Source organism: Tupaia chinensis, unplaced genomic scaffold (assembly GCF_000334495.1).
Source record: "Tupaia chinensis unplaced genomic scaffold, TupChi_1.0 Scaffold000373_1, whole genome shotgun sequence".
Taxonomy (NCBI): Eukaryota; Metazoa; Chordata; class Mammalia; order Scandentia; family Tupaiidae; genus Tupaia; species Tupaia belangeri.
Genome location: NW_006159870.1, coordinates 196,557 through 209,049, shown reverse-complemented (window position 1 = coordinate 209,049; position 12,493 = coordinate 196,557). Strand labels below are relative to the sequence as shown.

The window sequence follows — 12,493 nt, the reverse complement described above, 5'->3', positions numbered from 1 at the left end:
CTGACATGGGCTTTTGGTGAAAAAGACAAACTTGTTCTGATACTCTAATAATACAATGAACTGTATTAGAACTAATATTAATTCACACTTTCAACAGAAGGTTTTGAGCTAAAACAGGAAGGAAGGCATGCTCTGTTGCTCTCAAGGTGCACAAAGCAAGATGTGTGAACACAGAGAAATCTAAAATCTGAGAAATTCCTGAGTCAAGGAGGAATTCAGCACACCTCTTTATGCTTCCTTCCATGGCCTGAAAATACTTCCATTCAATGCCTCTTTCACTAAACCAAAATTACCCCCACCCTCTCCTCATTCTTAATTTCCATTTACAGAATTTCCAGTACTTCAGTGCTATCCCTTGCATGTCCCCATTTAAAAGAATAATTGCATATGTATAATTAAAAAGAAGAGAAATAGTAATATTTCCACTTATATTTTAACTATTTTGTATTTTTAGGTCACCTTAAAACATGAATGAATAATCTGCTGAGCAATTTAGTGAAAGCCCAGTGATAATTTGACTGTATTCAACAATGTATCGGTGCTTAAATTAACCAACTGCTTTTCACCATAACAACAGAATCACCAGCACATACTCTAGGCTGTATTCATTGGTTTCATTTGTATTCTTAAATTGGACAGGTGGCACTTCAATAATATAGCTTTTTAAAATTGGCATTAAAGCATTATTGTTGTAGAATCCCAATATTTCAGTGTTCTTGCTCTTAGGCAAGAACATTAAAATCTTTGTGAAGGATTTCCCTGTTATCAAGAGATAATTCACGCTTGCCACCTGCCCTTACCCTTTCTCCTCCATTACTCTATCCTGTCAGGATTTGGGCATGCACGCACATACACAGAGTATTTTTCAAGACACTGGGGACAGGATTTGAACCATGGGTTGGCCCAAATCAATGACTGCTATAAGATTAATAAAGTACCCTCTAGGCTATCCACTATAGAGAGGAAAGACCATGTCTGTTTTATTGACATAGTGCTTCATACCTGTCATAGAGGTATGTTCTTCATAAAATATTAGTCTTTGAACTATTAAACAGTTATGATATTATATACAGCTATATAACTAATTAAATGAAAATAATTCATCTTTGAAGCTGTGGATTAAATTTCTGACATGGGCTTTTGGTGAAAAAGACAAACTTGTTCTGATACTCTAATAATACAATGAACTGTATTAGAACTAATATTAATTCACACTTTCAACAGAAGGTTTTGAGCTAAAACAGGAAGGAAGGCATGCTCTGTTGCTCTCAAGGTGCACAAAGCAAGATGTGTGAACACAGAGAAATCTAAAATCTGAGAAATTCCTGAGTCAAGGAGGAATTCAGCACACCTCTTTATGCTTCCTTCCATGGCCTGAAAATACTTCCATTCAATGCCTCTTTCACTAAACCAAAATTACCCCCACCCTCTCCTCATTCTTAATTTCCATTTACAGAATTTCCAGTACTTCAGTGCTATCCCTTGCATGTCCCCATTTAAAAGAATAATTGCATATGTATAATTAAAAAGAAGAGAAATAGTAATATTTCCACTTATATTTTAACTATTTTGTATTTTTAGGTCACCTTAAAACATGAATGAATAATCTGCTGAGCAATTTAGTGAAAGCCCAGTGATAATTTGACTGTATTCAACAATGTATCGGTGCTTAAATTAACCAACTGCTTTTCACCATAACAACAGAATCACCAGCACATACTCTAGGCTGTATTCATTGGTTTCATTTGTATTCTTAAATTGGACAGGTGGCACTTCAATAATATAGCTTTTTAAAATTGGCATTAAAGCATTATTGTTGTAGAATCCCAATATTTCAGTGTTCTTGCTCTTAGGCAAGAACATTAAAATCTTTGTGAAGGATTTCCCTGTTATCAAGAGATAATTCACGCTTGCCACCTGCCCTTACCAATTGTAACATTCTCAGTGGTCGAAAGCTGCTAGAATCATTAACTGACTGCATAAGATCAATTCCCTTGCTGTCTAACCTGTCGCCTCCACGCTTTCTGTATTCTTTCCTCCTGTTACAACCCCCTTCAGAACCATCTCAAGGTAACTAGTTCCTTACCTTCCTACTGCTCTCTGGCAGGCTGCTATTTTGCCATCGCCCTCCTGGGAGCGCTGCTAGACCGTGAGCTTGATCCCGATGTTTAGAGCCGAGTTCCTGCCAATCTCCGACCAGCCCTAGAAGAGTAAGAAATATTCTTTGTTAGAGCAACAGCGCCTGCTTTTAACCAGTGCTATAGGCCATGGATTTTCCTTCTAATACCGAAAGACGACTTGTTTATACCAATGACATACAAACATCAAGCACCCTAAAGGGAGCAAAGTTCTATTTGTAGGCGATAGTTTTGCAAAGATGCACTATCAGTGTAAACCTGTTAGTCTCAGCTCTTTATTATTCAAGACAATATAAGCATTCTTTTTAATGAATTTCAATAAAATGCTTTTTTTACCTTTTGATTAATAATATTCAAAATACAGATGAGACAGATCTGAATCAGTTTATTAATCCTACTGTAGACTTATGTATTAATAACTGTAATAATTTACATTTGTATTTTGCTGCATCAGTACTCCTTAAACAAATATTGTCTAAGTATCTAAATACTTTAATGTTATTTAATATTTACAAAGCCTACAATGAGAACTATATGGGTTTGGAAAAGTTACTTTTAGTAACCTTTTATCAATAATACTGTGAAGTGTTTAATAGTGTTTTTGTCACATATCTTTTCCTTTATATTATTTTATATTCACATGTAAAGATTTTCTAAATTTGCTCTTTTAAAAAAGATTTATTTTATTTTTTAATTTTATTTATTTTTTAATTTGATTAGAGAGAGACAAAGATGGGAAGGGGGTGAGAAAGCAAGCCGCCGTGTCCAGGACTCAAACCACAGTCTGTCATGATGGAGTCCAGCACCTTAATCACCATGTCACTTGCTGGCCCCTAAATTTGGTTTTTATATATCAAGTTTATTTGTAGTAATGGCATATTTTAATTCATATGATTTTTGTATTCAAAACAAATAAACTACCTGAAGTAATGAAAAAACCTGTTAAAAAGAAATATTCTTTCAGAAACATGCTGCTCATCATCATGATAATTTATTGCTATGAAAGTACAAAAAGTAGACTGAAGGATCTTTGTAAAATATAAATAGGTTCATGTCTCATCCCTGCTAAAATCTTAGTGATTTCTTGCTGAAATAAAAATGATATGCAAAATTTTATATTGTTTACAAAGACAACACAATATGGTCTCATTCCTTTTCAGCCTTTTCTTGTGCCCTACATTCATTTTTCTCTACCCTGCCCCTGCCCTAACTCCTAACCTATCATCCCAATGCACTGCATTCAGTTTTTAAATAGTATAAGGACCTGCCTTTCTTGCCTTGGCCATTGAAATATACATAGATTCCCTTTATAACAGAATTTCCCCACTCTCCATGGCTATTCACTACTATCCTCTGGTGTATCAGCTTAAATGGACATTTTTTTCAGAGTCCTACTCTGACTCTCCCTCCACCACACTTTCTTTTCTTTTTTTAAAAAATATTATTTATTTCAATTTCTTTTATACATTCAATCACATATGTCACTTAGCTTGTAAAGTGAATATTCCAACATGAATACATTTCTCACCAGTTCAGTTGGGGATACTCTACATGTTATCTTTAACAAATAATAACCCATTTCTTTGTCCAATAAATGTCTTGTCTCTCTATTTTTCTCTTTAATATCTTCCTCAGACTCTTTCTCCTGCCCTCTTCCCACACCATATCTGGTATCTATAGCCATTTTCTATGTTTTTATATCCTCTAGAAATTCAGTTTTAGCCATAGAGTGAGAACATTCCGTACATATTAAGTGAAGACATACAATGTCTCTCTTTCATAGCCTGGCTTGCTTCACTCAGTAGTAAATTTTCCATAATCATCCACTTTCTTGTTGTGGTTTATGGCTGAATAGTATTCCATAGAGTATATGTGCCACACTGTTTCAATACATTCCTCTGTTCATGGACATCTGGATTGGTTCCATGTCTCAGCAATTGTGAATAATGCCACAATAAACATCAATGTGCAAGCACTTTTCCAACTAAGAATTCTTCTGTCCTTTGGGTAGATATCAAGCAGTAGGATTACTGGATCATATGGTAGTTCTATTTATAGATCTTTGAGGAATCTCCATATTGTTCTCCACAAAGGCTGAACCAATTTATATTCCCACCAGCAGTGTAGGAGAGTTCCCCTTTCATCAAATCCTTGCCAGAACTTATCAGTTTTTGTTTTTTTAATCTTAGTCATTCTGATTGGGGTTAGGTGGTATTTAATTATGGCTTTGATCTGCATCTCCCTTATAATGAGGGATGTTGAGCATTTTTTCATTTGCCTTTTGGCTATTTGTATGTCTTCCCTTAGCGAGTTGGTTTTTCAACTGATTCTCCCATCTTTTAATAAGGTTGATCTTTTTTTTTTTTTTTTCAGGAAAGCTGCTTGAGTTCCTTGTATATTCTGGTTAACAGTCCCTTATTTGAAGCATAGTTTACAAAAATATTTTCCCATTTTTTTGGCTGTTGATTCATTCTAATTACTGTGTCTTTTGTCATGCAAAAACCTCTTAACCTGGGACCAGCAGTTAGCGTAATGGCTATGTTGCTGGACCCCCACGTAGTCGACCGTGGTTCGAGTCCTGGACCTGGTGGCTTAAACTCACGCCAGGCGCGTGTGTGTGCGTGCCCAAGATCCTGAGAGGAGAATGGAGGAGAAGGGATTGTGGCGTGGCCATCCCCCCTGGGGGCTGATTTCTCGCTTTCTGTCTGTCTCTCTCTGTCTGTCTGGCGAGCACATGCGCCCTATAGCAAAAAAAAAAAAAGAAAAGAAAAGAAAAGGAAAAAAGTTTTCAATCCTATACCAAATTACCAGAACTGGTGCTCACATGTGATAAACATATCTACTCAAACTATTTTTTTAGGAATTTTTTTAAATTTTAACTTTGTTTAATTATTTATTTATTTTAATTTGATCAGGGGGACAGAGCAAGAGAGAGAGAGTGGGAAAGTGAGAAAGCAAGCCAGATTCAAGACGCAAACTGTGGTTAGCCATGTAGGAGTCCAGCACTCTTAACCACTACGCCACCTACTAGACCCCCATTTTTTTTTATTCTTATATCTTTTTTTTTCTTTACAGTAGGATATGTTCACTCACCAAAGAGAGACATAGAGAGAGAGGGAAAGTGAAAAATCACACCCCAGGAAGACCAACCATGCCACAAAAACTCCATTCTCCTTTTAGGATTTGGGCATGCATGTGTACATGCCTGGCTTGTTTTTCAAGCTGCCCAGGTCCAGGACTCAAACCACACACTTGACAATGTCAAATCCAGTCATTTTAACCACCATGCCACCTGGCTGGCCCCTGTGTTTTGTTCTGTTAGGTTTTTTTTTGTTTGTTTACCAAAGGTCACAGATGCTCTCAAGGGAAAGGGAGAGAGAGCGAGAGAGACCAAGAAAGTGCCCATCCCCTGTCTCATGGGGCATGGTCACCCCACAATTCTTTTACCTTCATTTCTCCATCTTATCAATATTTAGGGCACACATGCACACACACCTGGCATATTTTTCAAGCTGCCAAGGACACGTCCTTCCACTATTTTTTTTATGTAATTTTCTATTTCTTTTTTTAGCTTTTCATAGTTTTCCTTGTGGAGGTCTTTGACTTCTTTGGTTAAATTTATTTGTAGGTATCCAGTACTTTGTGTTGCTATGGTAAATGGAATTACTTTTTTTAGTTCTATCAGTCTGCCTGCTGTTCATATATAGAAATGCTAAAGATTTCTGTATGTTCATTTGTATCCTGCTACTTTACTGTATTAATTTATTAGTTCCAGGAATTTTTTCATGGATACCATTGGATCTTCTATGTATACAATCATGTCATCTGCAAATAGAGATAATTTCACCTCTTCTTTTTCTTTTTGAATGCCTTTTATTTTATTCTCTTTCCTGATTGCATTGGAGAGAACTTCCAGTACTACATTGAAAAGGAATGGAGAAAGTGGGCATCCTTGTCTTGCACCAGTTTTTAGCAGAAAAGCTTTCAGCTTGTCCCCATTCAGGATGATGTTAGCTATGGGTTTTTCATAATAGCTTTTATTGTGTTCAGGAATGATCCTTCTATGCCAATTTTGCTGAGAGTCTTGATCATGAAGGGATGTTGTATCTTATCAAATGCTTTTTTGGAATCAGTTGATGTAATCATATGGTTTTTATCTTTCTTTCTATTAATATGGTGTATTCCATTTATGGTTTTGTGTATGTTGAGCCATCCTTACACTCCTGGAATAAAGCCTACCTGGTCGTGATATATAATCTTTTTTATATGTTGTTGGGCATGATTTGCTAGTATCTTGTAGAGAATTTTTACATCTATATTCATCAGAGATACTAGTCTATAGTTTTTTTTCCTTATCCTGTCCTTGTCTGTTTTAAGGATAAGGGTTATGGAGGCTTCATAGAATAAATGTGGGAGTTCCACCCTTTTGAATCTTTAGAAATAACTTGAGTAGAATGGGGGTTAACTCTCCTTTAAAAGTTTTGTAGGATTCGGAGGTGAAGCCATCAGGACCAGGGCTTTTCTTTGTTGGGAGGTTATTTATTACTGATTCAATCTCATAGTTTGTTATGTGTCTATTTAGACTTTCTACATCACCCTCCTGACTCAATCTTGGTAGATTATATGTGTCCAGGAACTTGTCCATCTCATCCAGATTTTCTTGTTTGTTGGCATAGTATCCTCTAATGACATCTTGTATATCTATTATGTCTGTTGTTATATTGCTTGCTTCTTTGTGAATTTGATTTACCTTGATCCTTTCTCTCTCCTTTTTAATTAGTCTAGCTAGTGGTGTGTTGATTTTGTTTATCTTTCAAAGAACCAGCTTTTACTTTCATTTACTTTCTGTATAGTTCGTTTATTTTTTATTTGATTTATTTATGCTTGAATCTTTATTACATCTTTTCTCCTGGAGTCTTTTTTTGGGGGGGCTGTTTTTGCTGTTGCTTTTTCAGTTCTCTGAGGCATTATGTTAGGTGGTCCTTTTGCCTTCTTTCCATCTTCTTCTTATGAGCACTAATTGTGAAGAACTTCCCTCCTATGACTGCTTTTGCAGTGTCCCAAAGATTATGGAAACTAGTGTACACATTGTCATTGACTTCCATGAATCTTTTGATTTCAGTCTTTATTTCTTCAGAAGTTGTGAAGTCACTCAGGAGTAGGTTGTTTAGTTTCCATGTATTTATGTATTTTTCAGGATTTTTTCTTGAAATTAAGGCCAAGTTTAATTCCATCATGATTAGAGAAGATGCTGGATATAGTTTCTATGCCTTTAAATCTGTAAAGGCTTGCTTTGTGCCCTATCATGTGGTCAATCTTTGAAAAGATTCCATGTGTGGGGTGAGAGAAAGTGTATTTCATGGTTTTTGGGTGGAAGGTTCTATAGATGTCTGTTAAGTCTGTTAAGTCCATTTGATTCATAGTATGATTTAGATCCTTTATCTCTTTGCTTATTTTTGTCTAAATGATCTGTCCAAAGGAGATAGTGGGGAGTTGACATCCTCAACAATTAGGGTGTTGCAGTCTCTCTCTCTCCTTTTAGATCTATGAGTCTTTTAATGTATTTGGGTGCTCCTGAGTTAGGTGCAAAGATGTTCATAAGCACTGTATCTTCTTGATAGATTAACACTTTTACTACTATATAATGCCCTTCTTTGTCTCTTTGTACAGTTTTTTTAAGCCTATTTTGTTGGAAATTAGTATCGTGACTCCAGCCCTTTTTTGATTTCCATTTGCATGGAATATCTTTTTCCTTTTTTTTTTTTTTTTTGTTCCCATTTTCATGGAATACCTTTTTCCAGCCCTTCACTTCTAGTCTATGTAAGTCTTTATCCATGAGATGTATTTCTTGTAGGCAATGAATACAGGGTTTCTGTTTTTTTAAATCTATGCAGTCAGTCTGTGTCTCTTGACTGGAGAATTTAATCCACTAATATTCAATGTTATTAATATTTCTGAACTTATACCTGCCTTTAAGTTGGCCATTGTCTTGGTTGTCTTTTATTTCCTTATTTCTGGCTGTTTATTCTTTAGTTTTCCTGGAATAGGAGTCTCTTCAGAATTTCCTGAAGAGCTGCTTTGGTGTTGGCAAATTCTTTCAGGTTTTGTTTGATAAGATTTTAATCTTCTTTTTCCCATATGAAGAATAATCTTGCTAGATATAATAATCTTGGTTGAAATTGTTTCTCTCTTAACACTTTCAATATATCTTCCAATTCTTTCCTTGCTTGCATTGTTTCTGTTGAAAGGTCTGCAGTTAGCCTAATGGGATGACTTTATAAGTCACTTGACATTTCTCTCTTGCCAATTCTAGTATCTTATCTTTATCTGTGGTTTTGGCCAGTCTGGCTAGAATGTGCCGTGAGGAGGATCCTCTTGGGTTGATTCTGTTTGGAGTCCTTTGTATTTCTTGGGTCTGGATGTTTGACTGCTTTTTTTATACTTGAAAAGTGTTCTTCTAGGATTTCATGAAATAGATTTTTCCATGCCCTTATTAGTTTCTTCACCTTCTGGGATACCAATTATTTAGATGTTTAAATGGTTAATGGAATCTAGTATTTTTCATATATTATCCTCATTTTTTTGGTTATTTTCTCTATCTTTTCGGTGTTTTTTTCTAGGTCAGAGGTTTTGTATTCTATGTTTCAGACTCAATCTTCAGCATGGTCTAATCAGCTTTTAACACTTTCAAGAAAGTTTTTGATTTCCTATATTACAGACTTCATCTCTAATAGTTAATCTGATTCTTTCTTACGGTGTCAATTTTATTTCGAACTCTGGAAGGACTTCTAATCTCCCGGAGTTTGTCTCTTTTCTGTTCCAACTCATAGAATTTTGTCACTATGAATGTTCTGAATTTTTTCTCTGATATATTGCTAACTTCTGCTTTTTCCAGAGATGGAAGAGAGTTATTGTATTCTTTTGATAGAGATATATTTCCTAATTTTTTCAAACTTGAGGTTCTTCTGCGACTTCTAGTCATTGAATGATTTATTAACTTTTGGATACCTTTTTGGAGAATGTTTATGCCACTGGGAACTAGTTTGCTTCCCTTTTGCTGTGGATTGCTTCTGTGACAAAGTCTCTATTCTTTCGTGTTTAGCAATAATGTCCCCACATGGGAGGAGTTTTCTATTCAGGTATCTGAAGAGCAGTTTCTCCTTTTCTGCAGGTGGTTCAGTATAAAGCATGGATCCCAGGGAGCCTCACAATACTAAGATGTTAGAAAACTATGATTCTAGACCTGTCCAATCCCTCTAGGTGGGTGGAGGGTGAGGAGAAGATGACAACATAAGAGGCAAGAAAAAAGAATATGAAAGAGGAAAGGGGGCTACAGATGGAAGTGGGCTCTGCTTGAGAGCTGGGAGCTACCTATGGGGTAAGGAGAAGTAAAGAATTAGCCAAAGAAAGAAGGAAGAGAAAAAAAACAGCCTACCTTTCTGGAAGGGAGTAGGGGGACCTCTGAGGTTGGGAGAGCTTGGCTGGGGCTGGAGCTGGAATTGGGGCTAATAAATGGCCCTGCCTCAGTTTCCCTGACTGGGCAAGGAGCTGCAGACAGAAGTAGGCTCTGCTTGAGAGCTGGGAGCTGCCCTTTCTGGCAGGGAAGAAATGGGGCTCTGAGGTTGGCAGAGCTGGGCCTGGGACTGGAGCTGGAGTTTGGGCCAATGAATGGCCCTGGCTCTGCTTGCTCTCTCTTTCTCTCTTAAAGAGAGATTTTTGCTATAGGGTGCATGAACTTGCCAGAGAGATAGAGAGAGGCAGAAGCGAGAAATCACTCCTCAGGGGACGGGCATGCCATAATCCCTTCTTCTCCATTCTCTTTTCCAGATTGTGGGCACATACACACATGCACCTGGCATGAGTTTTAAGCCACCAGGTCTGGGACTCAAACCATGGTCGACTACATAGGAGACCAGCAACATAACCATTATGCCATCTGCTGGCCCCAACACACTTTCTAATAACACCCTCTGCTGATTTTCACAGCACTTATTACATTTATAATTTTGTTGGGCATTTATATAGTTTAATATCTTTCATCTCCACCAAAGTCAGAGTAGGGCCATAGTTTACTGTTTAAAATTTCACTTCTAAAGAATGGCTAATTAGGTTCATAATCTCAGTTCAGCCAACCACTGACTCATTGGCTTAGTTTTCTCATAGGTAAAATGTGGTGAAGGTGCAAAGGATATATATATATATGCATACCATGTTTATATATTTATATATAATACATAGTATAGATCTAGAAAAGTTACTTTTAGTAACTATCAGCAATACCGTGAAACACTTAATAGTGTCTCTGTAACATACTTATAAAACACCCATGGTAAGTACGTAGGTGCCTAATGGTATTTTGTTTATTACTGTATATCCAAGAGCTACCACATCATAACCCTGCAAAACTATTTGTCATCTGCCTTCATGGAAAAAAAAAGTGTTTTCCTTGTGCTTATAAAAAATTTTTTTTAAAAAATCGATATACCAAACTAAGGAACTCTTCCAATCTAATGAGACCTGAATCTTAATTAGGAAAATTCTATTAGGAGTAGAGTAAGAATACAGGTGAGATATGAGATGGACAGGTAACACAAAATCAGTCTCCATTTTCCTTTTCCATGCTCTTTTAAGCTTTATAGTTTAAAACAAATGTGCCCTGTAGTCAGGTTATGGTTCATGATGGCCATTTAATTCATTTATTTGTTCAGTATTTTTTTTTTTTTGAGTACTCACTAAGTTCCAGGCATTATTTTAAATGTCAGAGATATAGAAGGGAATAAAACAAACAAAAATTCCTGCTCCTGCAGAACAAACCCTCAGTAAGAGTGGGAATTAAGTGAGAAATCTTTGGTTTGTTAACTCTTTATGGATTTCTAAAGTAAATGTAAAGGAATATCCTGAAACCTTTCCTTGGAAAATTTAAGACTTATTTATCCACAGTTTATAAGGGACTCTGGAACTTCAGAGTTGACCAGAGGTCTGAAAGTACAATTCATAGAGAATGTAACTAAATTAATGAAGCATTTCCCAAAGCATATACTGTAGTAATGGATGTAACTCAAGGTGTACATTCTATTGACAAATGTGTACAAAGAACAATGGTTATATAAAGCTTTTTGGGGGGGACCAGCGTAATGGCTATGTCGCTAGACTCCTATGTAGTTGACCATGGTTCAAGTCCCGGACCCGGTGGCTTAAACTCACACCGGGCACATGTGCATGCATGCCCAAGATCCTGAGAGGAGAGTGGAGAAGGGATTGCAGCATCACCATTCTCTTTCGGTCTCTCTCTCACTCACTGTCTGTGTGGCAAGCGCACGCACCCTATAACAAAAACCTCTCCAAAAAAAGAAAGCTTTTTTGGGCTCAGCCATGGTGGCGCAAGTGAAAGTGTGCTGTGACACAGGGTCTGAAGACTCTTGGGAGGCCTGGGGAAGTGTGGGCCTGTGGTCCTAGCTAACTGGGAGGGTGGAGCAGAAGGACTCAAGGTGGCAAGAACCCATGAACATACCTACACTGGGGCTTGATAGTGGCCCAGCAGCAGCCCACAATATTCTGCAAGGCTGTCCTACATGGTAGGGTCCAGGTTCATGCCTAGAGACTTCCCTGAGTCCATTGGGCATAAGAGGCACAGTCCACTGTTGAAGTAGTGGGTGAATTGCAGCATCAAGACTCTGTTGGGGAGCTGTCTGTCTGCCTGGCTGTCTATTTCTCTCTCACTCATGGAAGAAATAAATAAATAAAGTTTAAGAAATGTCTCTCTTTTTCATTTAAATAAAAAAGTCCTTTAGATTCTTGTTATAGTGGCATTTCTTGCCTTAGTCCATTTACTTTATGCTAATTCTGGGACCTCTCACTAGCATATCTGTTTAAGTACCAGTTCAGCCTTTTCTACAGTTTATATGTGGGCAAATTACTTAACTTTCCTCTGTGTCAGTTTCCATATCTGCAAAAGGAAGATAATAACAATTTTTGCCTCATAAAGTTATTAAGGACTAAATGAGTTGATCAGGTAACTTATAGTGAGTACTTAATATATGCTAGCTTTTTTTTTTTTCTTGTTATATGTGTTTGGTTCAACTAAGAAAGTCTGTTAAGTCAGCAATTGATTTCCATGGAATGTACTTGGGACATACTGAACTTTTTCAGGACATTAAAAATACTGAAAAAGCCAGTGAAGTTCATATTCTGGCATCTTCAAAGATGACACTCTGGGTCAAAACCTTTGGTCAAATCTGTCTTTGCAAGGAGGGCAAGTAGGAATGATTCAGGCATCCAGGCTAGAGGGGAATACTGAGAGCCTCTATAGCGACAGGAAAACTCTGTTCTCACCCAGGCAACTTCAATGACATTAT

The 12,493-nt window shown here is 37.0% G+C and overlaps 1 long non-coding RNA gene across 1 annotated transcript in view; it reads right to left on the bottom strand.

Annotated features, from left to right (window-relative positions):
• Positions 1 to 2,118: 2,118 nt before the first annotated feature.
• Positions 2,119 to 12,493, bottom strand: part of LOC102497837 (uncharacterized) — a 53,406-nt gene continuing 43,031 nt past the window's right edge. The window contains exon 3 of the long non-coding RNA XR_335267.1: positions 2,119 to 2,202. This is a non-coding gene — a long non-coding RNA (uncharacterized LOC102497837). The remainder of the gene's footprint in view (positions 2,203 to 12,493) is intronic.